We start from the raw sequence: 22,450 nt of genomic DNA on the forward strand, positions 1-22,450 counted from the left end.
TTTTTGTAAATATTCTTCAAATTTTGCATTTTCACTTTCAATTGCCAAATCAGCTTTGAGGATTTTAAATTCGATTTTTGTTTTTTCAGCTGTTAAAATCTAAAACAGTTTTTAAGCTAATTTATTTGACGTTGAGTTCGCTTTTTAATTGCTAATTACGAATACGAATACCTGCACCGTTTCCATGTAGTTTTTTAATTCATTTTTTTTTTCATTTAATTCTTCATTCAAGAGATGTGACATTTGTTTGTGTTGTTGAAGTTCTGCCTCTGCGATTTGTATTTGAGATTGTACTATGAAGTTAATTGAAAATTAATATTTTTACAAAGAGTCGCTAATATTATAAATTTGCTATAACAATGCTAAAAATAACTGGAATCAAGTCGATCTCGCTCGCCCTGAATGCGTTGTTCATCAAGGATGGCTTTCGTTGGCGCCATTGTTTGCGTGTGGTTTACCCGTTTGGCCCAATTCACATGTTATACTGCCATATCTCAACGTATTATTTTCTAAAAAATATTAAATGAATTAAATATAGGTAGGAGTGTAAACATGTTCATTCTTTTATACTCGCTTCTATTTTATTTTGATGAATTAAGATGTTTTACGCGTTATTTCAAATATATGTATTTATTTATGTAAGCAAGGGAAATAGTACAGTTGTCGGCCATGCTTACCGAGTCGTTGATCACTTACATTTTAATTTAAAATAAAAGCCCTGTTACAGTACTAAATGGTGCTTTTATTCACTACAAACCAACAATAATATATTAATCTATCATTACAATGGTTCGGTGATTCTATTAAAATGTGAACCGGTCACAGGACAACCGGTCGCTCTAGATCGGTCACACGTGATCACCCGTCACACTAAAGCTGGTCACGATAAAACTGGTCACACCCTTAAACTGGTCACGAGAAAACTGGTCACACCCTAAAATCGATCAACCATTTTTCTCGTTACCGATTTTAGGGTGTGACCAGTTTTAGTGTGACGGGTGATCACGTGTGACCGATCTAGAGTGACCGGTTGTCCTGTGACTGGTTCACATATGACTAGTAGTCCGTTTACCCATTACAATGCCCTTCCTGAGAGCATTAGAGGTGCTAGTAACATTGGTGCTTTCTTGAGGGGTGTTAATGGATACCTCTGAGGAAGTTGACGTAATTATATATATGTAACTTTAATAAAATGCTATGTTTGGAGTTATATTATATTATTTAGGGTTACTAATTATAGTTTTGTTGATTTTGTTAATTATAGTTGTTAGTTCAAATTTAAAATTGTTAATTGTAAATACTTCATTAGCAATTTGCTATTTATTAATATAAATAAATAAATAAATAAATTAGTGTTCATTTACGTACATATATGTATTTAATCCAAATGGCCAACCATTGTACTGTTTTCCCTACCTATACACCTATTTATGTATTTGACTATTTACGTATGTGTCTATATAAATGTCAGTGTGAATAATAACGAACACTTGTCAAATATTGACGAGCGCAATACCTGTCTACAATGAAAATGCGTTATGTACATATTAACAACTTGTTATTTGTTTAAAATATTTAAAAAAATCGACGCCAACAAATAAACGATTATGGATTTTAAATTATGATCGTCTTCAAACTACAACTTTTCTGAGTTTTGAGAATTTCCCTTTTTTAAAATCCCTCAATACTGCGTATACATTGGATTTTCAGATTAAAATACAGTACAGTAATGATAAATTGATTCATTGCTATCAATTAAAAGCGAACAAGATCATCACCGAAAATTTAATACTTCGCAACATTAGTAACATTAATAAATAAGAAGCCGGTGATATTAGGTCATAAGGTTTTTATTTTTGAATAAAAATTCAAGTGGCTAACAACTGTAGTAAACTTAGCTCACGACTGTAGCGTTTTCCTCAGTCAGGTAATTAATATACAGGGTCAGATTAAATCATAAATATTGCATGTCAAATATTGTAACCGTGAAACGTCAAACGTATTATTTCGCATATTGCGATCGCACACACGACAATCGTTGCCACAAAAATTGCGAATGCGAAATATCTGGCACTCGAGTTCTCGATAGTGTGATATTTGGTGAATGGAATTTTAGGGTGCCAGGTGTTTCGTGATAGAGATTTTAGTCATTTGCGCGAGATCTCTTTTTGTGGAATAATCCGTTTACCCAGGGTTTTTTCCCCCATGTAACGCGGTGGAACGGCGTTCCGGCGCTCTTTTGTCTCAGCATTTTTCTGTTTCAAACGAATATTCTATATAATATAATATTTTCCAATAAAATACTTGACAAGAAGTGAGTACCGGCACTTTTTTTTTCAACAAAAGCCCTGCGTTTACCGAACGAATCATGGACGGCACAAGATAAACTTATTGGCTACGTCCACACTACCGATATCTACACCCGATACACCCGATATTTAGGAATTTTTCTATAACCAGTTCCTAAATAGCAACCACAGGTTGCAATTAGTAATATGACAGAGTTCTTATTTTTTAATCTTAATTTATAATTTGAGTAATTTTAACGTCTTATTTTATTTGGAAGAATATAATAAAAAGGCAATATAATTAAAAGCGATTTATTTAATAAATTGGACAGGGATGGGCAGGTCAATACAATGGGAAATGATATTTAATAATGCAGGAGAGGAGGCTCGAGTGGTTCGGGGTTGGGGATGAGGTGCCGGACGTCGGGGGTGAAGCAAGAGCGAGTAACAAGTAACAAGTAGCATGTAGCAAGCTGCAAGCTGCAAGTAGCAGGTGGCTGTGCAGGCGAACGACGGTGGGCGCGGCGCGGCGCAGCGAACGAGCGGACGGCTCTGGACTCGCGGCGGTTCGACGCTTCATCGCTTCGTTGGTTCGTTGATTCGTTGATTCGTCGGTTCGTCGGTTCGTCGCTCTGACGTTCGGCGTTTGACTTTCAGACGCGTCCCGCGAATATATTCGCGGACTATAACTCTTCGGACTTGCCCGCTTTCGACTCTCGACTCCTCGACGAATCGACTGCACTTCTGGCCGCTGCATCGACACCCGGTAAGTCCGTTTGAAATCGCCGGAAAGGGGCGCCGCCCCTCCCTCCCACCCCCTCCGCCCCCCGGCCCGTGGCTGCTCCCGCTCCCCCTCCCCCTCCCCATCCCACCCTCCCCAGCGAAGGCTCGCACATGACAATTTGCACAAACGTCCAGTGCATCCTTATCGATTTGCGTCCATCGTTTTTTCACCCCATCGATCCCTAACCTATACGCGCGTCCAAGCGAAACACACGCTTAAACCCTCATTACATAAATGTCATTATCCCGCGACGCTAATATCGACCGTCCGAATTCAAACCGGCCGACCAATCAGAACGCTCCATTTATTATTATTTTTCGATTCGGACGTTTCAAATTTTATAATCGACCTTCGTTTGTTTCGTAGCGTCTGTTTTGGCGTTCAATTTTGCGCCAATTTCTTTTAGGTTATGTCCTTTGTCAAAGTGGACAAAGACGAAGCGCGTCCTTTGAGAGTGGCGAATCACCTTCTAAGGACGAGGTCACCTTCCGACGTGTTAATGGATGCAAACAATCGGCAATTAGCGACGGTCTAATAGTCTAGAAGAGCGCGCCCACGTGACGAGCTCGCTAATATTGATTTCGTCTGCGAATATTGCCCGTCCACGTGATCCCATTGTTGTGATCGAACGTCGAGGCGATTTACGTGTGTATATATTCGTAATAATATAATCAGGCATCGATATAATGGTCGCTAGTCATCGCTTGACGGGTGTCGATCGATCGTGAAACTCCCCGACTAAATTGCGTGTATTTGTTCCATTTAATCTGATATATTATTTACGACGCTCCGACTCCGACTTTTATCGGTTATTCTTGCATTATTAAATTGCACGCTGCAATAGTCGATTTTACGCCGAACCTCCCTACGCCCACCCACCCCCCAACCCCACATCCTATTCGTTTTATCACCCCTATGATTGCTACTAGTCTAATAAAAGATTAACGTCGATGTTTCTAATTGAATCGTTTCAATGCAATCTGAAGGAAATTTAAAATTCTTGTACACTGAAAATATGTTGTGAACTATATATATACATTTGGTTGTGGTATATGAAATATGTGAATACATACATAAATTAAATTAAAACTATATAAAAACAGTGTTCGTCTTAAAATATATGCTTTTCTGAGTTTGTATATTTAAAATTTTAGATCAGAAAGTTTTCCCACTTTTGGGTTATGAAATTTTTTACATATTGTCATTCTCTGGTTTCGCAATGTCAAAAGTATCATACAAACGAGTGTTCGTATGTACATATGTATGTATATTACAAAAGCTAAATTATTTCCTTTACGAGGAGTAGGATTGTTAATATCTAATCTGATTTCCATGCAAAAAAGTACAATTTCAAACTAGAGTTTTAATTGAAACGGATTAAAGATACAAAAAGATATGGAACTTGATCAGTGATCGATTCTGAAATCTAATTAGTCAAAATTTTGTGGTCGAATTTTCTCATGATCATAAAACTTCATCTACTACTTATAAATTAAGTATTCATTGTCTATTTTTTTGCTAATTATTATAAAGGAATGGATAAAAATGGCGTGCTCTTTTTTAAAAAAAATTATTTGAATTCTTATGATGGATCGTTTTTTTTGTGACAATTTTAAAAGGAAAATGTTCCTATTAAAGTTTAACGAATTCAATCGAATGACAAAGCATTAGACTCATCTGAAATGCTATATCATCATCATTTACAGCCATTCACCATCCACTGCTGGATGAAAGCCTTTCCAACACGCTTCGACTCGTCTCTTTTTTACGCAACTCTCATCCATCTCACCCCACACATTTTCCTAATTTCGTCTACCCCTCTTCCCTGTGGTCATCTTTTTACCCTTTTATATTCATTCGGGTATCATTCTAGCACTTGTTTTGTTCGTATTTCGTCTATGATTCCCATTGCCAATTCAATATATTCACTAGCCACTACATCCACTTCCTTTGTCATACTTCTCACCCACATATTCCGCTTCCTATCTTTTTGGTTATGTCGGGCATACAGCGTTCCATACTTCTTTGAGTGCATTGAACTTTGTGTAGTATTTTGGCGTTCAGTGTCTAAGGGCGAAAACACAGTGATGAACGGCACATCTTGTGCATGGGTCCCCGCTCTGGGTGGTCTCCTACATTTCTTCAAATGTGGGATACACCGTTATCGATCACTGTCAGTCAAGCAAGGATTAATAAAACGATACAATTTTACCGAAAACACCCCAGAGGATCATTTTAGGGCGGGGCGTGCAGGGCGTTCCATGAATATGTGCCAAGCACGGGCCATTTTTTCGCATGTTTAAAAGTATCTAAAAAAAAAAAAACCACGTGCCACGTGCACCTCTGTGTGTTTTCGGCCTAAGTTTCACACATATGTATGTGTAATTTGGACATACATACGTGAATCAATTAACTCTTTTAGATGTCTTTTGATATTTTAAACAATTTTTGAGTCATATAAGTCGTTAAAATTGAAAATGACATGATTCCATCTTTCTTCATTTCGAGAAATATCTCGCAAAACATTAAGTATAATATTTTGCGAATACTGGTGGCCTGTAATACGTTTATTCTGCTTCTCCACTATTCTGCAAATATCCAGGTGATAAGAATTCGTTATGTCAAACAGAAATGTGTAGTATTTTTGGAACTGAAAATTGGACTTCCGCCATTTTCAAAAATTACGGCTCACATATAGTTTCTGGTTCCCGGAAATATGCACTAAATTGCACTGAACAGTAGCGCAGTTTCGATAAGTCCTCATTTTCAAAGGCGGTCTAAACGAAATTACACAATAGTTTTCGACAAAAAAGGTTAGAACTAAAGGTAGGATAGTCACAGTGCTATCCATTCTTCGGCAAACCTTTAACAATGCATTTACAACCTTTGAACAATACACGGCCCCCTCAGGCTCCGGTGACTAGTTAGCACCCTCGGATAACATACAAATACCCTTTGACGATTTATTTTTTTTGAGAAATTCTATTGCGTTAGTTCTTGAGCATCTTTAAATGTTTGGATGTCTCGAGAGTGCAACTATCTCGAGTACATTTTTCTGGTCACCCTAGTTTCTATCGTTGTCTACTTCATTTTATAAGTTGACTTTAGAATAAAAGGCGGCTGCCAAAATACACCCATACAAGGTTATACGTATTAAGTGAAATTACGTCCGTCATGTTTAATGTAGGTAAAGGCTTTTGACCTCTGAGAAGCGCCGTACGCCATACCCTTGTCGTATGTCGGAATAAATAAAAAAAATCAAGACTAATAAAAAGAGTGAATTTGAAATATAGTCTAAAATTACTACATACTTTAATATATAGTTCGAATACTTCCCTATCTCGACTATTGATTATTCCGTTTAGTTCGGATAATCGAGTTTCTACCGTATTGCCATCCTCGAGGCCATCTCGGCACACACATGCCATCCACTCTTTCCGTCGAAACGGATAAAACATTTCATTTTTTTTTTCGTACAACAGCTCCAATTTGTTATATGCTAGATTGCTATTGCAAAAAAACTCCGCCGATGTAGCGAACGTGCAATCATTCACCATTTCTATTTATCAATATTGTATTATGCATTCCCTATGATTGTCGTTCAAGTGCCATTGTTCCACGCCTCGACTGTCTCTACCTGAGCTAAGTTTTCATTTGATTGGACTGACACGGGTACCTCCTCCTCCTCTTATTATTTATTGACCACTTCATCGCACAAGCTTTTCATTTCACTAATGCCATTGTTCGTCCCCCGTACTTTGTAATATTAAAATGATATACATGCTTATTATGTGTATACATACATATACATATGTATGTATGTAATGTCTTTGTCTTGCGTCCTTTGTGCTTCTGTGTAATTTATACGCATATCGTTCGCCTTTAATTTTTATTGAACGATTGAAAGTATGTCATGTTTCTATAATTCAGAATAAACGGACAAGTACTCTTTTCAAAGAGTACATTTTAGAGCTTTGTTACTATTGTTGGAGTCTTGTGAGAAGATACGTTACAGTGGGCTTACGCTTCTTTTTAGTCAAAAGTATAGAAAGAAATGGCAATGCTTTGATGGTGCAAATTTTGTGCTAAAACCAAGTTTTGTCTCAACAAAGGTTACAGACAATACATGGATTTAGTATGTACATATAGTACAACAAAAATCCTTGTATCTTCGGTTTCAAAAGTTGAAAATAAAAATTCTATATATAGTCTGTTTCTATAAAGGATAAAGGGGTGGTGGGAGGTTCTGATTGATTAAATTTTGTCTTGCGTAAAAATTTACATGAAATATGTGTTAACCACGTCTATTCCTATGCTAAATACGAATCATATAGCAAGCATTAGATCTTGATTAATCGAATATATGTATTAGTAGATGCTTGGTTATCTTAATTGTCGTTATTCAAGGTCGTCACCATGACTGTTAATACGGGCATATGGTGACTGACGACATCCGAAGTAGTTCCAACTACACACGTGCTGGAATGTGAATGTATGTAAATGTGGTTAATAGTGCAGTAATATTTCCATTTGTAAAATGCTTGTAAAGGTTAGAGAACAAGTCTACTCTCTATGAAATGATTAACTTTGATACACATATATGTATAATCCAGTAGCATATTTTAAGTTTCGGACAAGTCCGGACGTGTCGAGTCAATAGCAGCGCAGTCCAGTTCATTTTTCATCCACCTTTTACTCAAAATGATATACACTTGGGTCTCTTTTTATTACAAGCCTCATGCAGTTTATATTTAGATTTAGCCGTTGGCTTGGTGCTTTTTAAATAACAATTCAACAACAATTACCTGCTCCAATAAATAACGTACCAAGCAATAGAGCAATAGAAAAAAAAAACATTGTGTATAATAGTGAACCATTTTTTGTGCAAAATTCATCATCTCAAGGCCTCTATAAAGCCAAAATCAGGATAGGCGCGACCACGCTATTTTCCAGGAAAGAGGGAAAACTACAAAGCTAGAGAACAACAAAAAAGGTTGACCATAGAAATTGACAATGGTAAGTCCATTTTTGCACGCTGACGCCGATCTGTAGTTATTACCATAACGTTGCACCGTTGTTTTGGTTGTTTGAAATCCGATGTTTCCCGCGATTTGTCACAGGGCGACGTTGTCATGTGTCCGTGTCAGTATTGAGGAAAGCGGAAGGTAAGCCTAACCGGCCTTGTATGGGCAAACTCGGGTCCGTGGCCAGCACAATGTGGCGCAAACCCGGTGAGATTGGGCGTTCCTGAGCGATATCCCCACTTTTGGCATTCGAGTTCTCGTTAGTATGATATTTGCGTGGATTGCTCTTGGTGGATGGAATTTTCGGGTGCCAGGTGTTCCGTGATCGAGTTTTTAGTGACGTGCGCGAGATCGCTTTGTGCGTAATGATCACCGAACCCCGTGAAATGCATTTATCGTATATAAACAGGAGTGTACGGTGCAAATAAATCATCGTCTCCCAAATCACATACAATTTACAGAGCAAAGCTTATTGCATCAAACATTGCTGCTGTATTAGAAACCGCCCAGAAGAAATAAAGAAACATTCGGATTAAACAAACTGCGGAGATTATCTTTGCATACGAAGCAGTAACCAAATTGCTAAAGTTCTGGGACAAATCGTCCAATTTCGATCGGATTGAAACAGACGAGTTTTTCCGATACAGGGGTGTAGTCCGCGACTGCGCCTCGCAATCGGGAATACAAGCACAAGCACTACAACAAACGGTCGCCTGGCAACACTAAACACACACACACGTCAATATTGTCACCGGTTGACTGACATAGTTCATACATGTACATCCAGCACACGTGTATGTCTTCTTTTATGGGCGTATACTGCTCGCCGTAATATCGAGCTATGGGGCAGTTGATGTCGATGGTGTCCTCGCTGTAATTTTACGACTAGGCCTCGTACATGGCTCTTTTCAGAAACGCTTTCGAGCGTTGAACTTTCGTCACGCCATCGCTACAATGGACTCTGCTCAGCTTAGTCGATCAAAGTTCGTAATTCGATCGAAAGCGGCACTTGGGTTCGGTGGGAGTGCAAGTTTCTATAAATTTCCGAGGAATTCGCCTCTCGAGCCAATTTTGCTGGGTGCCGGAATTGCATCGGAAGTTTACTGTATAAATGGAGTCGTTTAAATTTGTGTTGGGGTTCGTTTTCGATCCGTCCGACGTGGTTTGGAATGTGGTTGCTCCACACATCATCATCTGCTTTGCGCAACTGTCATCCATCTCACCCCACACATTTTCCTAAATTCGTCTACCCATCTTTCGGGTACCATTCTAGCACTTCTTTTGTCCACCTTTCGTCCATTCTTCTGACTACGTGGCCCGCCCATTGCCATTTTAATCTCTTTACTCTATCCACTATGTCCACAACCCTTGTTATACTTCTCACCCACGTATTCCGCTTCCTGTCTTTCCTCGTTATGCCGTACATACAGCGTGCCATACTTATTTGAATGCATTGGACTTTGTGTAGCATCTTGGCGTTCAATGTCCAAGTTTCACATCCATACGTCATTACTGGCAAAACGCATTGATCGAAGATCTTTTTATTTAGACAGTGGTGGCATTTTTGATTTTAAAACAACATGCCTTCCATCCTAATTTCATAATGTCAGTAATATGTGAGAATTTCCATGATGACAAAACGGTCGTAGTTATTAATCATTTTTCAGCTGCTCTGTCAGCATTCCGTCATGCTGTCACGATGATTCAAATGATACCCCTTAATCTGGTAGGTGAATGTTAGTTAGAATTCGAAACTTAAAATTTACATATATGAAGGGCTGAGGAGGGGGGGGGGGGGAGAGACGGTACGAATTCCCGAGGCCAGACTACTATTAAGGGCTCGATCCGAAATGGTAAATGAAGTCTGCAAATTTCCATCTGCCCAGTGGTGACGTATTCGTAGACAAAATTTGCCATAAACAATCTAGTACTTATTCAAACGGTAAACGGACTATTTCGCACACCGCGATCGCGCATTCGGAATATCTGGCACTTGAGTTCTCGTTAGTATGATAATTCGCGATGAAAAAACTGTAGCTGGATGGTTTTTCGGGTGCCAGTGATTGTTCCGTGATTGAGATTTTAGTGACGTGAGCGAGATCGCTTTGTGCGGAATAATCACCGAACCTATTCAAAAGCACAATTTTTTTTAGTCACTCTTAAATTTTTCATTATCTTATTTTTTTTTTTAAATTTTTTATTTAATTCTCGTCGAAATTCTTTTGGCATTTGTATGAAAGATGATGCTTCCGGTGTCGTTTTCTTTTCTTTCTAGAGAGGAACATCGGTCAGATTCGAATGATGACATATAATCGCCTTAGTGGCGCTTTAATCGCTTATACACTTGTAATTCTTAGTGTAGGTGTAATTCTGTCAGCTTGGATCTTAGCACGATCTGATCGGCAATCAATTTGGTCCGTTTTGGTCATGTTTTCTGAAACGACAACTCATTTAGCTGTCAATGAATTAGGCGAATTCCGATACAAATCTTGACGGCATCTATAGATATGCTCAAAATCAATTTCGAAACCTTTCAATCGATCGATAGTCGAATGCAATAACTTAATAGCAAATATCGTAAAGATTGAGCTTTGATTGTGTCAATGTGGGCGTGGCTTTCATCTTGCATCCTAATTGCACACACACAAATAAGCTACACAGTGTGCGTTCTGCTTTCATATAGCCCTAATTGCGTGCATTTGAGCAGGATGCAACGCTGCGGTCACGTGACAAACGAGTTTCAAATATAATTTAACCTCTCAATTGGGGTTTCCCAAGGTGATTTTTATGGCATAATTAGGGGATTGAAAAAACTCGGAAAAATCGTTCGTCAAAAATTGACATATATATATATATCAATTGTGTAAGATTAGCTCGTCTAATAATATAGGATATGCGCATTGGCGTGAAATAGAAAATTCTGCACTGAACATGACTCATGGTGTATTTTAGGGAACTACAGATTTAAATCGTTACATATAATTTTTGAGATTTAAAATGTGTAATGGAATTCCGATGAACGTTTGATAAAAAAAATAAATAGCATTGACTAAAAAAACAATTGATCATGTAAAAGTGAGTGTGGAAGAATTGAATATACATTCGTTCGTTTCTTGAGTAAATTTGATTATTGTCGATTTGCAATTTCAATTTTTGTTTATTTAATGATCTTCAACCCGATCGAAAATATTTCAGATGTGATGTCATTTCAGAGATCGATAACCAGTTTCTCGAGCACGTTTTATAATTTATTTTAGTTGAACCTGGGCTATAGACGAGGTTGTGCAACGATTGCTCATCATCGTCATGATCGTACGATGATATAGGTATTATAAACATTCCATCTGAGGTCACCTCTGCGATTTTCTTTGTGAAATATGCAATCGATTGCAAAAACAAATCTGTGAATATGTAACTCAATACACCCACCTGATTTTTATGTAATCTCTTATCTTGCTGAAGACAAAAGCGGAGCGAAAAATTGATTTAATGCAAACATTTGTTTTTCGAGCTGCAAACTGTTTTTTTTTCGTACGAAAAACCATTAAAGTATAATATAATAATAAAAGCAAGCAACCATCCATCATTAGACAAGTGGCATTTTTTCAGAACGCATAAATTATCCAATTAATTAACGAAGATCATCTGATGGAGATAGCACGATGTTAACACCGTGTTTCCCGCACCCCATTTTTTTATTTTAATTTTAATTTTTTTCTCTCTGGTATTTACAGCTTTTATCTCTCAGCTTATTTCTGGAAGCTTTAACTGATCTGCTCGCTTGTGTGCGTGTGTTTGTATTTTATGGTTTTTTTTTGTTCGATGCTCAAAAATCCGAACGTCATTAAACGTGGGCTTTTCTCCTTTGTTCGCTTTCAGCGTGCAATAATTTTGTAACTGGCTTTGAAATTTCGGAACGGCAAGCGAATTTTTGCGAACGTATCCAATTAAAAAAGTTTGTTCTGTATTTGAACAGTTGTCCCGCTCGTTTTGATGTAAATTGTGGATCATTCGACTAGATTACAAAAAAAAAAACGTGTGCATCTGGTTCATTTGTGAACCGGCACAATATTCTATTACTTATAATGAAAATTTGTTTGCCTTTGGGATGCACATCTACTATATACATAAGTATAGGCAATGAGGATAAGCTTTAACTTTCATCATTAGAAGTTCTCAGGAGTAATTTTGGACTAATTTTAACGCGTTGCTAAAACTGGCTTCCGATCCGTGTCAAATTTCCTGTTCGGTGGAAAGTTTAAATGGATATTAAAATTTGATTTCGGTCTGGTTCATTACTATACCTTTTAAAAATAACGATCTCTTTCCAACTTTCGTAATTTAGACCTTGGCCGATATTTGGTGTAATAATTGTAATTGATGAGTTTTTTTTTCTGTACGAATTCGACATATGCTGACACCAAAACGCAGCGTTTCGTAGCGTGCGTTATCTTTTATAGCGTAATTTTGCGATAATTTCATACAAAATGTGTAGGTATATTGAATTTTTTTCGCGTTTTTGTACGACATCATTCAGTGGTGTAATTTTCTGACGCCGATCAATGTGTGATTTTTAGAAAAAAAATGCACTTGACGTAAGTTTTAAAACATGGGAGGTCAAGTTATTAAAGAATTGTATTTATTTTGTTTTTCGTTGTATTTGATTTATATATCAGCCGTTGAATTTTGAAAGATGACTAAGGTGGGAAGTAAATATATGTCAAACCCGTGACTGGAATGGGGATAAGATTATTTTATATTCATTTTATCTATATTATATCGCAGTTACAAAACGCCAATATTTTTTTGCCCAACGTTTCCTGTCATTCATGATTTACGGAACTGTTGGTTATGAGCAGAGGTAGGATAGTCACAGTGCTATCCATTGTTCGGCAAACCTTTAACAATGCATTTACAACCTTTGAACAATACACGGCCCCCTCAGGCTCCGGTGACTAGTTATGAGTAAAGCCCGGACCCAGAGCGTGCCGCGTATTGTTCAAATGTTGTAAATGCATTGTTAAAGGTTTGCCAAACCTTTTTTACAAAGGATTTACAACAATGGAACAATAAGCGGCCCCTTGGCTATCCTACCTCTAGTTATGAGTTTTAACCAGTCAACTGTCACTCGAAAAATATTTGATCTTTGCCTTGTACCTCAGCAGTTTTTAAATTAGTTGAACATGAAAATAAATATGATTTGACACAAATAATTCGAGGCTTCCAGAGGTTTGGTGTGACCTTGCAAGCCATAACGTGACACGTGCCATGATATATGAGAGTTTTGAATGTTTCAGATTTCTCGGTATTATAATTGATTAACTTACAGCTCTGATTACATTTTTGTTAAAAGAGTCCCGAAAACTCAAATCATCCTTTTTTTTTATTATTTTTGTAACAAAGTTCGTCCATATATCGTACTTAAATATTGTACGTAAATATTTAGGAAGAGACTCGTCCATGAGACGTTGGCGTACAATTCGAGACAGTGCGTGACTCACGGGTGAGTCGCTGGTGTACAATGGGTTAACCGACTTCATCCATCGATCTCCAGTGTGGCCTTCCTTGCACCCTTTCACATACTCTCGGGTACCATTCGAGCGTACTTCTTTCGTCCATTATTCCAGTAACATGACCAGTCTATTGCCATATCAATCTCTTTACTCCCGATGTTATCAACCACCTTTTACATGCGTTCCGTTTTATACTTTTCCTCGTTATGCTAGACTTAAAGTGTTCCATACTTATTTGATTGACTAGTCACATATAAAGCAAATAATGGAAGGAATAGTTTATCAAAATACTGAGAATTTGCATTTTAAATAAATTTTCAGGTGGCATAGTATAGGTAACCGTCTCATGCGACGTTTGGCAAAAGAGGCGAAAATGATCAATGATCAGCGAGCGTGAAATGTTCCCACTATGAAATAGTCATTTCTCTTTTACATATGTACGTTTAGTATCTGAATTATATGCATTCCGTATTTGATGCCGTTTTTGCAGGAATGCAGATACGGGCGCGGATGCATATATTGTAGTGTCGATATCTCGAAGTCGAACGTATGAAGTTTTATATTGGAAATTTTGTACGATGCAATGGATGGAATAAATTGCTTCGATTGAAGTCCTCGTCTTTACAATCGTGGGAGGGAAGGGGGAGGGTGGACTATCTGCGATAGTCGACATATCGATCCTCGCCAGGAAAGAAATATTGCAAATTGCAGAGTATGCGACAGTGGCGTGCATGCTGGAATTATATCGGCGTCTCGTCGTGAATTATCCAGGGGCTGCAGCCGCCGCGGCGCCATCGAGTCTCTGGAAGGGGGCGCTAATAACTGACGCCAGGGGGAGGCGGGTGGGGTAGGGTGCTCTCCTTAATTACACCCCGTACACTTCTTGGACCCAATCAAATATTGAAGGGGCTCCTCCTCGTGTGTCCGAGCGCGACACGCGAGCCTCGACATCAAATATTCAGGCTGTGGGAAACCGCGCATATGCAACACCCTCGACTGTTATGGGGAAAAGAAACGGTGGAAAAGACCCGCTTTGAGAAAATTGCCTCCCGTCCCCACCTCCAAGCAGTTGGACTCGTTCCGTGTCCTTACATGAGTAGTTGCAATTGCCTTGGGTATATAATATATGGATTCACATAGGCAGACTATTCATTAAATTTTTAGAATATGAAATGGAATAGTTTTCTTGTGTATCATTAAAAGCATGCTATTCTATGTACAAAGGCTTTTTTTAATTTATGCTACATTATTTAGTGAAAAGTTGATTGGTAGTGAAGGCTGTACATTTTCTCATTGAAAATGTCTTACTATTGATTGACTTGGGCGGTCTACAACCTGCGATGTACTTTTCGTAGAGATGGCTGTCTACGATATTTTTGTGCTCAATTTTGGTTTGAAAATTCGTTTCGGGGAACTTTTCTGTTTTGAGGAATTATTTTGTCAAATGCAATTCTGAGATCTGTTCCGCAAGGCTCCCTCTTGGGACCTCTATTATTCAATATCTTCATCTTCGATATTGAAAAATGTTTTCAGAATTCAAGTGTACTATTATTTGCTGATGATATGAAGATTTTCAAGAGAATAGACAACCGAAATGATGCTTTGGCCTTACAAGATGATTTGTTCAGGCTAGAGGCTTATTGCAGCATAAATAAGTTGGAAATGAATGTAGCAAAATGCTCCTGCATATCCTTCACCAGAAAACTATGTCCAATTGACTTTCCTCATTCAATCAACGGACATAGACTCACAAGGGTATTGGAAATTAGGGATTTGGGAGTCTTATTAAACTCTGATCTATCCTTTAGTAAACATATTGACAATGTTGTAGCTCGAGCGTCGAAGGCTCTCGGGTTCGTCATCCGGTCCTCCAAATGCTTTACTTCTATTAAATCATACAAAATACTATACTGTGCATACGTAAGAAGTATTGTTGAGTTTGCATCCCAAGTTTGGAACCCAGAGTACTCTGGTGCATGAGACAGATTGTAGCGCATCCAGAAGAGATTCTTGAGGTACATCGGCAGCCGTTTTGGATTATCCTATACATCCTATGAAGATGCTTGTAGGTGTCAGCATCTGCTTCCACTTGTCAAAAGAAGGGAGATAGCTGACATCTCAACAATTTTGAACATCCTTAACGGCTCGATCGACTGTCCTCAATTATTGAGCAGACTATCGTTGCGTGTGCCAAATAGAATGACCAGATGTAATGAGCTCCTTTACATACCTAATATTTTTTCTAATTATGGAAGAAGCTCATTCATCTGGCGTGCAAGCTCCACCGTCAATAAACTACTTTCTACAATTTCTATGTTTGACGTATTTAATATTAATGCTTATACAAGCTAGAGTGATTATTGCAAATTTGTTTTTCGATGATTAATTTTATTGAATATTTACGATTGTGATTATGAATTTTTATTTTGATTTATTTATTTTGTCTTTTTGTTTATTGTTATATATTATATTATTTTTATTATTTCATAATTTTTATTATTTTGATATTTTTATTATACTGTTATTTCTATTTTTTCTTTTTGTTTTCTCTAATTATCTTACTCTATTATCATTTTTGTTTCTTAATTTAAATGTTTAAGCTTTTCTTTTTTTACTATCAATCTATGTAACATAATAAACTGTAAATTTTCCAAATAAATAATAAATAAATAAATAAATAAAATAAATCATTGTAGAAAAAACTAAACTGCTGTCAACAAAAGATTTGCAACTGACCGTATTAAAGCCGAGGTGTCCGTCACATCTGTTGTTTAATAATATTTTGAAGGTATGTATGTTGCTACGATAAATCGGTGCGACAAATTGCCCAATAGATAAATGTCTATGGAACTTGGAATTACTTTTAAGGCGTAGACACACTAAATCGTACGGCACGCTATGCCTAGGTAGACTCCAGCTGTAATAGCCTTATCCTAATGTCTTTGTTTGATCTTATTATTTCGACTAGTTTCTTCTACATTTCTTCAAATATAGAAATACCACTATCGATCACTGTCAATACAAGGAAAATATACCCCCGAAAAGTTTTGGTCTGGATGGCAATAACATAGATCAGACGTAATAGCGTTTTTTAACATGTGCCAAACCAAAAAAACACGTGCCGCGTACCACTCTGTTCCTTCCCCCCTTTCTATATATGTAGTACTGTCATGGCACAGACAGTAGTACGCAGTACGTGATTTTTTTTATAGCTTTGCTCGTGTAAAAAAAACGCCAGCACGCTTGATTTATACCAGGCCGAAACTTAAGGTGGTTGCGTTAACCACTTAATCGCCACGCGTTTTTAGAAACCAATTCGATTATTTTACGTTTGTGTTTAGTGCCAACCCTTGACACTACCTCTTGAATATATAACGAACTAAGGAAAAATATAGACTTTTTTCAATTTCATTAGTATCACAGGATATTTTTTAGATATCACTGTGAAGTAACCAAAATAAATTTCGAATCATAGTCTTAAACACGAAAGACCGCGCACCCGTGCTCTTATGGCGATAAAGTGGTTAATGCTAACCAGTATTTGAATATGATTTTAAAGAATATATAATTATAAATTTATATATGTCTGTACAAGTTCAACCACTTAATCGCCACGCATTTTTAGACACCGATTCGATTATTTTATGTTTGTGTTTAGTGTCAACCCTTGAAACTACCTCTTGAATGGTTCCCGGAAAGATGCACTTACATTTCACTGAATAGTAGCGCAATTTCGAGAAGTCATAGTTTTCAAAGGCGCTCAAAAATAACTTACGCAATATAATTCCACAAAAAAAGGTTGGCACCCTCGGATAACGTGCAAATACCCCTTGACGCATTTTTGAAGAATTCTATTGCGTTAGTTCTTCTTGAGCATCTTTGAAAGTTTGGATGTCTCGAGGAAGCAACTATCTCGAGTGCATTTTTCCGTTCACCCTCTTGAATATATAACAAACTAAGGAAAAATATTGACGTTTTAGTCTTAAACGCGAAAGAGCGCGCTTGGCGATTAAGTGGTTAATACCATAGATATCGCCCAGGTGTAAAACCCGCAATGTTAATATACCCGCAATAAAAAAATAATATTTTCCTTGATAACGGTGATTTCCATAATCGAAGCAGTGTAGGAGAAACTTGTCGAAATAATAAGATCGTACGAATTAGCATTGACATAAGACACGCCCATTCAAAGCTGGAGTCCACCTAGGCATGCCGTGCCGTACGATTCTGTGGGTCTGTGTCTTCAATCTGGTGCAACTGTCTATATTAGTCGAGTCCTTAAATTTAGTATTCAACACGGTTACATATTTATATCAAGACAGGTCACTAAGTTATTGAACTATGTAGTTGCATCTCTGTACAAGTAAATATTAAATGCTTCCGTCTAATTTAAGTGGTACATCAGAACATACATAGTTGTCACGTCCAAAGATGTGTAAGCAAAACTTGGCGGAGATTCGCCAAACACAGAAGTCTTCATCCCACATAACGTTCTGAAGTCCACACGCGAATTAGATCGTTTAGTCAGCACTACATATGATAGTTGTTCAGATAGTATATTTTCAGTGTTTACAACGCTCCAGTGTGTTCAGGGTTTTGCGAGATCTGCTATTAGAGGTTGTGTGCGTTATTATTACACAAATCCACGTTGCTTTCTCGCCCCACACATGCAGTACATTGGCGAATTCGCATCTGTTGACTTTGTGAATCACGAACGTCGGTCAGTGAAAAATGCTTTTTCTGTTTTGTCACCCGTTAAAAATTCAAACAATTTGGCTCGCTTCCAGCGTAATATATTGCCCGTTAAGTGGACAGCCTGCCACGTCGAAATTAAACGAAAGGCTACTTATATATGTATGTATGTGTCGTGTGTACTTACTTTGTGTCTACTAACTACCCTCACCCCCTCCTCATCCTCATGCCCCAAAAGAAATGTGTATTAATTTGTTCGAAAGCAGAACGTCGATAAGCGCTGACCTACTTGTTAGTACTTTTGAGTTTCTCAATTTTCTCCCCTTCCCCTCAGCTCTGGTTGGTTAATTACATACGATGTAAAGTTTTCGGCTTAAACTTTTTGATCTCGTGTCAATATTGGAAGCGTCCCTTCTGGACTTTTAAACGTGCGTAGTTATTATTGGGTGTTTCATTCATTATTGAAATGTATATTGTGGATTAGCTTGATTTGAATTGCAAACTGTCGGTCTTTGGTGCAGAGGCGTGGAAAACTCGACGTGTCGGAGTTTTTGATCTAGATCTCGTGTCGTGGGTGTTAACGAGGTGCTTATACCGCTCGTTTTCTAAATATTCGTTTTTAATAGTTTACTTAATTTTTTTCGCAAGACAAATTTATTAGTAATTATTTTACGATCTTGTTTATTTTTATTTTTTGAAGTAGGTACATACATATGTATATATGCACTATGGAATTATGTTGGAAGTTGTAACCGGTTGCCAAGTTCGGACGCGGGAAAATTCCGATTGGATTATTGGAATACTTGTCTACGAACTGAAAGCAGTGGCTTCGTCACAACGTATAAACTTATATAATTAATTTTCGATTTCTCAAATAATCGTAAAATTTTTGCCAAACTATATTGATTGATACAGTGATAATTTTTGTTTTTTAATTTAATTTATATTTCCCCATAATATCATTACGGGCTACCCCTGAGTGACTTTTTGTACATGTATAAAATTTATTGATTATACATTTTGAAATCATATTTAAATAGTGGTGACATAGTGGGTAGGATGGTTTTTGCCAATTTGATGAGAATGCGTTCCAACAATTAAATCAGATAAGTTAGCAAACTCTGATAGGAACGATCAACTTGGAGTCACAAATAACCAAGCACAAAGCACACCAGCAGCACTACAGATCATACTCGGAATAAATTATTTTCAATCGAGGTCAACCCCACGGGATCGAATCTTTTCCCAACCTCTCGGTGGTTAGCATTAATGCAATTGCCGATATACATATGCTGCTGGCATTTTAAATATTATCTTCATTGAAGTAGAATGGGTAGAAGCGCTCTTAGCTTACAAAAATGTTGCTACAAAAACTCCGTTCAAACGGAGATTTCGGCTGTTTTGCTCAGTTGATTGTTAATCTCTGTAGCAGTAGGATATCTTTGAAATAGGCTCTACTAGTGAAATTGTGTGGTAGTATTAGTTCGACAAAGTCCGAACATCTGTATGTGCCCGTGCGTCCCTGAACGTCAAGGGACGATCACTTCCACGAATTTTTTTTCCTCACTCTTTTGTCACTCTTCTGACTTTCCGTCTCTCTCTTCGATGGCTCGCTTTTAAGCGATACTTTTGTTAGGAATGACTATTCTATACATTATACTTCAATGATTATCTTATTTTAATGTTAGTACAATCAGCATAATCGGAAAAAAGCTGTAAAACCCATTAAGAATTTTTATACATATATTTTTTAAATTTATTTTTCAATTAATCATGCACACTCGCTGAACAGATTGCTCCAAAGCGACTAGTGTGCTAAACAGATTTAATACATCTATAGTCAGACATTGCAAACATCGTATACAATACGATCAATAACATTTTCATGTAACAATACGAATACAATAAACATCTATGAAGAGAAACCTGGCGAAACCTGAGATATAACACAATAAATCAAGATTTCGCGAGAGAAATGGGAGGGAAAGCCCATATTGCAGGAATCGTTTCAATGAAAATCAGAAAAATTTGCAAACTGATAAGAAACGACCAACCTGTCTGGCCAGCAGCAACCGGCGTGACTCGACTTGAAGACATGCTAACCGCTAGTCCATGCTGCTGGTTAAAAATATTTTAACTTTTTTTATGTAGACGATTTAAAGCAAACTGTGCTTAGGTAATGTATGTTAAATATAAATATATTATAGTTTCAATAATAAATACCTTCGTTAGTTTTGATTGGAGAATAAGGCATATGAAATGTTAGATCTTTCTATGTATCAGTGTTATTGTTTATTATTTTATTTTTATTTTATTCTAAACAGAACATTGTGGCATAACAGGAATTCCTAAAGCGCCACAATGGTCAAAAAACATAACACAAAAAAAAAACAAAATAACAATTAAACATAAATCAATACACAACGAAAATAATACACCCATCAATTATACATAAAAAAAATACATTTGAACATAAACATAAATACATCCATATATAAACATAAAAAACAGCATTTAATAATAACAGATAAAGAAAAAATATCAAATAAAAAAATATATAGCATAAGGAATGTTACATGATCTGTTAAACTATGGAGAGTTATCGTTTAAACATCGCATTTTCATACATATGTATGTATATTGGAAATTTTATGCGATTTTCTCGCTCATTCGGTAGAGTTAATCCATGTTTCGATAGAATGTCTGTCCCCTGAGATTATTTTAACGATTTCGAAATACATGGTTAGCATTTCGAGCGCAGATATAAATACATCGTTGTGGAGAAAATTGGGGTGCTATATTTTTAAACTTAATAATACGGAAGGCTCAAACACGGCGCTTTGATCGAATTTGACCCATAAATTACTTATTGGTTTTCGATCTATGTTTTTGAAGAATTGATGTGGGCTTATGGCGAGTGGGTTTCGCGTACTACAAAATGCGCGCAGATGATCGATTTAGATCTCAGTATTGTTTTCATTATTGGCGGTAGCTTAATAAGAAACAAGTACAAGGGCGTGCGGAGTTAATATATTATTATAGGACTGAATTAATTTAAATGTTTCATTTATTTCGAAGGTCGCGTTGCTTTTTAATATTCTTGTATTTGTTCAGAATTCATTATATGCATATTTTATAGGCAGCGCTGTAACAACAAACATGTTTCTTTACTCTGTATGTGTTTTAATAAATGTACTACCTACCTATTTTCGAAGAGAATGAATGGTAAATAAATACATATCAATTTAATATCCACAGATATATTTATAGTCAAATTTGTAAATTTGCAGCATTTTATACAATTCGGCGAAATTCGAGATTGCTGAAGGCTCGAGATTTTGCGAGAAAATGGGTAAGGTTGCCAATTTTTTGGAACCGTTTCAATGAAAATCAGATATGTATATTGGCAAACTCTGATAGGAAACAGAGTCACAAAACAGAAACCAGTGGGATTGGAACCCGTGACCACTCTGTTCAAAGCATTATATGCTAACCACTAGTCTATTCTGCTGGTTATAACTGTTAGTTGTGAAGAGGTGGTAGACAGACGTGTTTGGATAGCCGCTTCGATTTGACACAAGCTTCCGATGTAATTTTTAACGAGTTGTTTAATGATTAAACTCTTCTAGATTCATGTCACAGACATTAGCTTATCTGAATGTTGGCTGACGCCCCCCCCACTTCCCGTATGTCGGTGAGATATCAAAGCGACCTAAAGAGTGGAAGTAGTTCAAAATCAGATCACAATTTTTTAACAGGCAGGAATGTCACTGAGCGAACAGAGTGAAGCTAATAAAAAGCTTGTAAAAAGTGAGTTTTCGTTTCTTTACTCTGTATATAAGAATAACATGTAATTTATATACAGAGTAAAGATTCTTCGACATACATATAATATGCACATATTTTTTACAATCCGTATCAATATAATCTCAAGGTTGAAATTTCTCACGAAATTATTAATTTTTCAGAATTCCAAATTTTTACATGTGTGTATTTTCTTTTCAAACAGAACCGTGCACCATTAATCGTATGCAAAATTACGTTTATTCGTTTCAAATCTTTATTCAAAATCGGGATTTTTTCGCTTAAAAGTATATATGCAACGATTATACAACAATACTAGAGAATATTTCCAGCTATAGATATTTG

At 36.9% G+C, this 22,450-nt stretch overlaps 1 protein-coding gene across 3 annotated transcripts in view; it reads left to right on the plus strand.

Annotated features, from left to right (window-relative positions):
- The first annotated feature begins 2,737 nt into the window (after positions 1-2,737).
- The window catches only part of HnRNP-K (Heterogeneous nuclear ribonucleoprotein K), a 56,245-nt gene continuing 36,532 nt past the window's right edge, over positions 2,738-22,450 (plus strand). For 2 of the 3 annotated variants that reach the window (XM_077431383.1, XM_077431382.1), the window contains exon 1: positions 2,784-3,054. The gene's annotated coding sequence lies outside the window, so the exon portion shown is untranslated. Of the gene's footprint in view, positions 3,055-22,450 lie in introns of all 3 variants that reach the window. The other variant, XM_077431379.1, reaches the window with a different exon arrangement.

The sequence above is a fragment of the Arctopsyche grandis genome, chromosome 5, assembly GCF_051622035.1.
Source record: "Arctopsyche grandis isolate Sample6627 chromosome 5, ASM5162203v2, whole genome shotgun sequence".
NCBI classification, from domain to species: domain Eukaryota; kingdom Metazoa; phylum Arthropoda; class Insecta; order Trichoptera; family Hydropsychidae; genus Arctopsyche; species Arctopsyche grandis.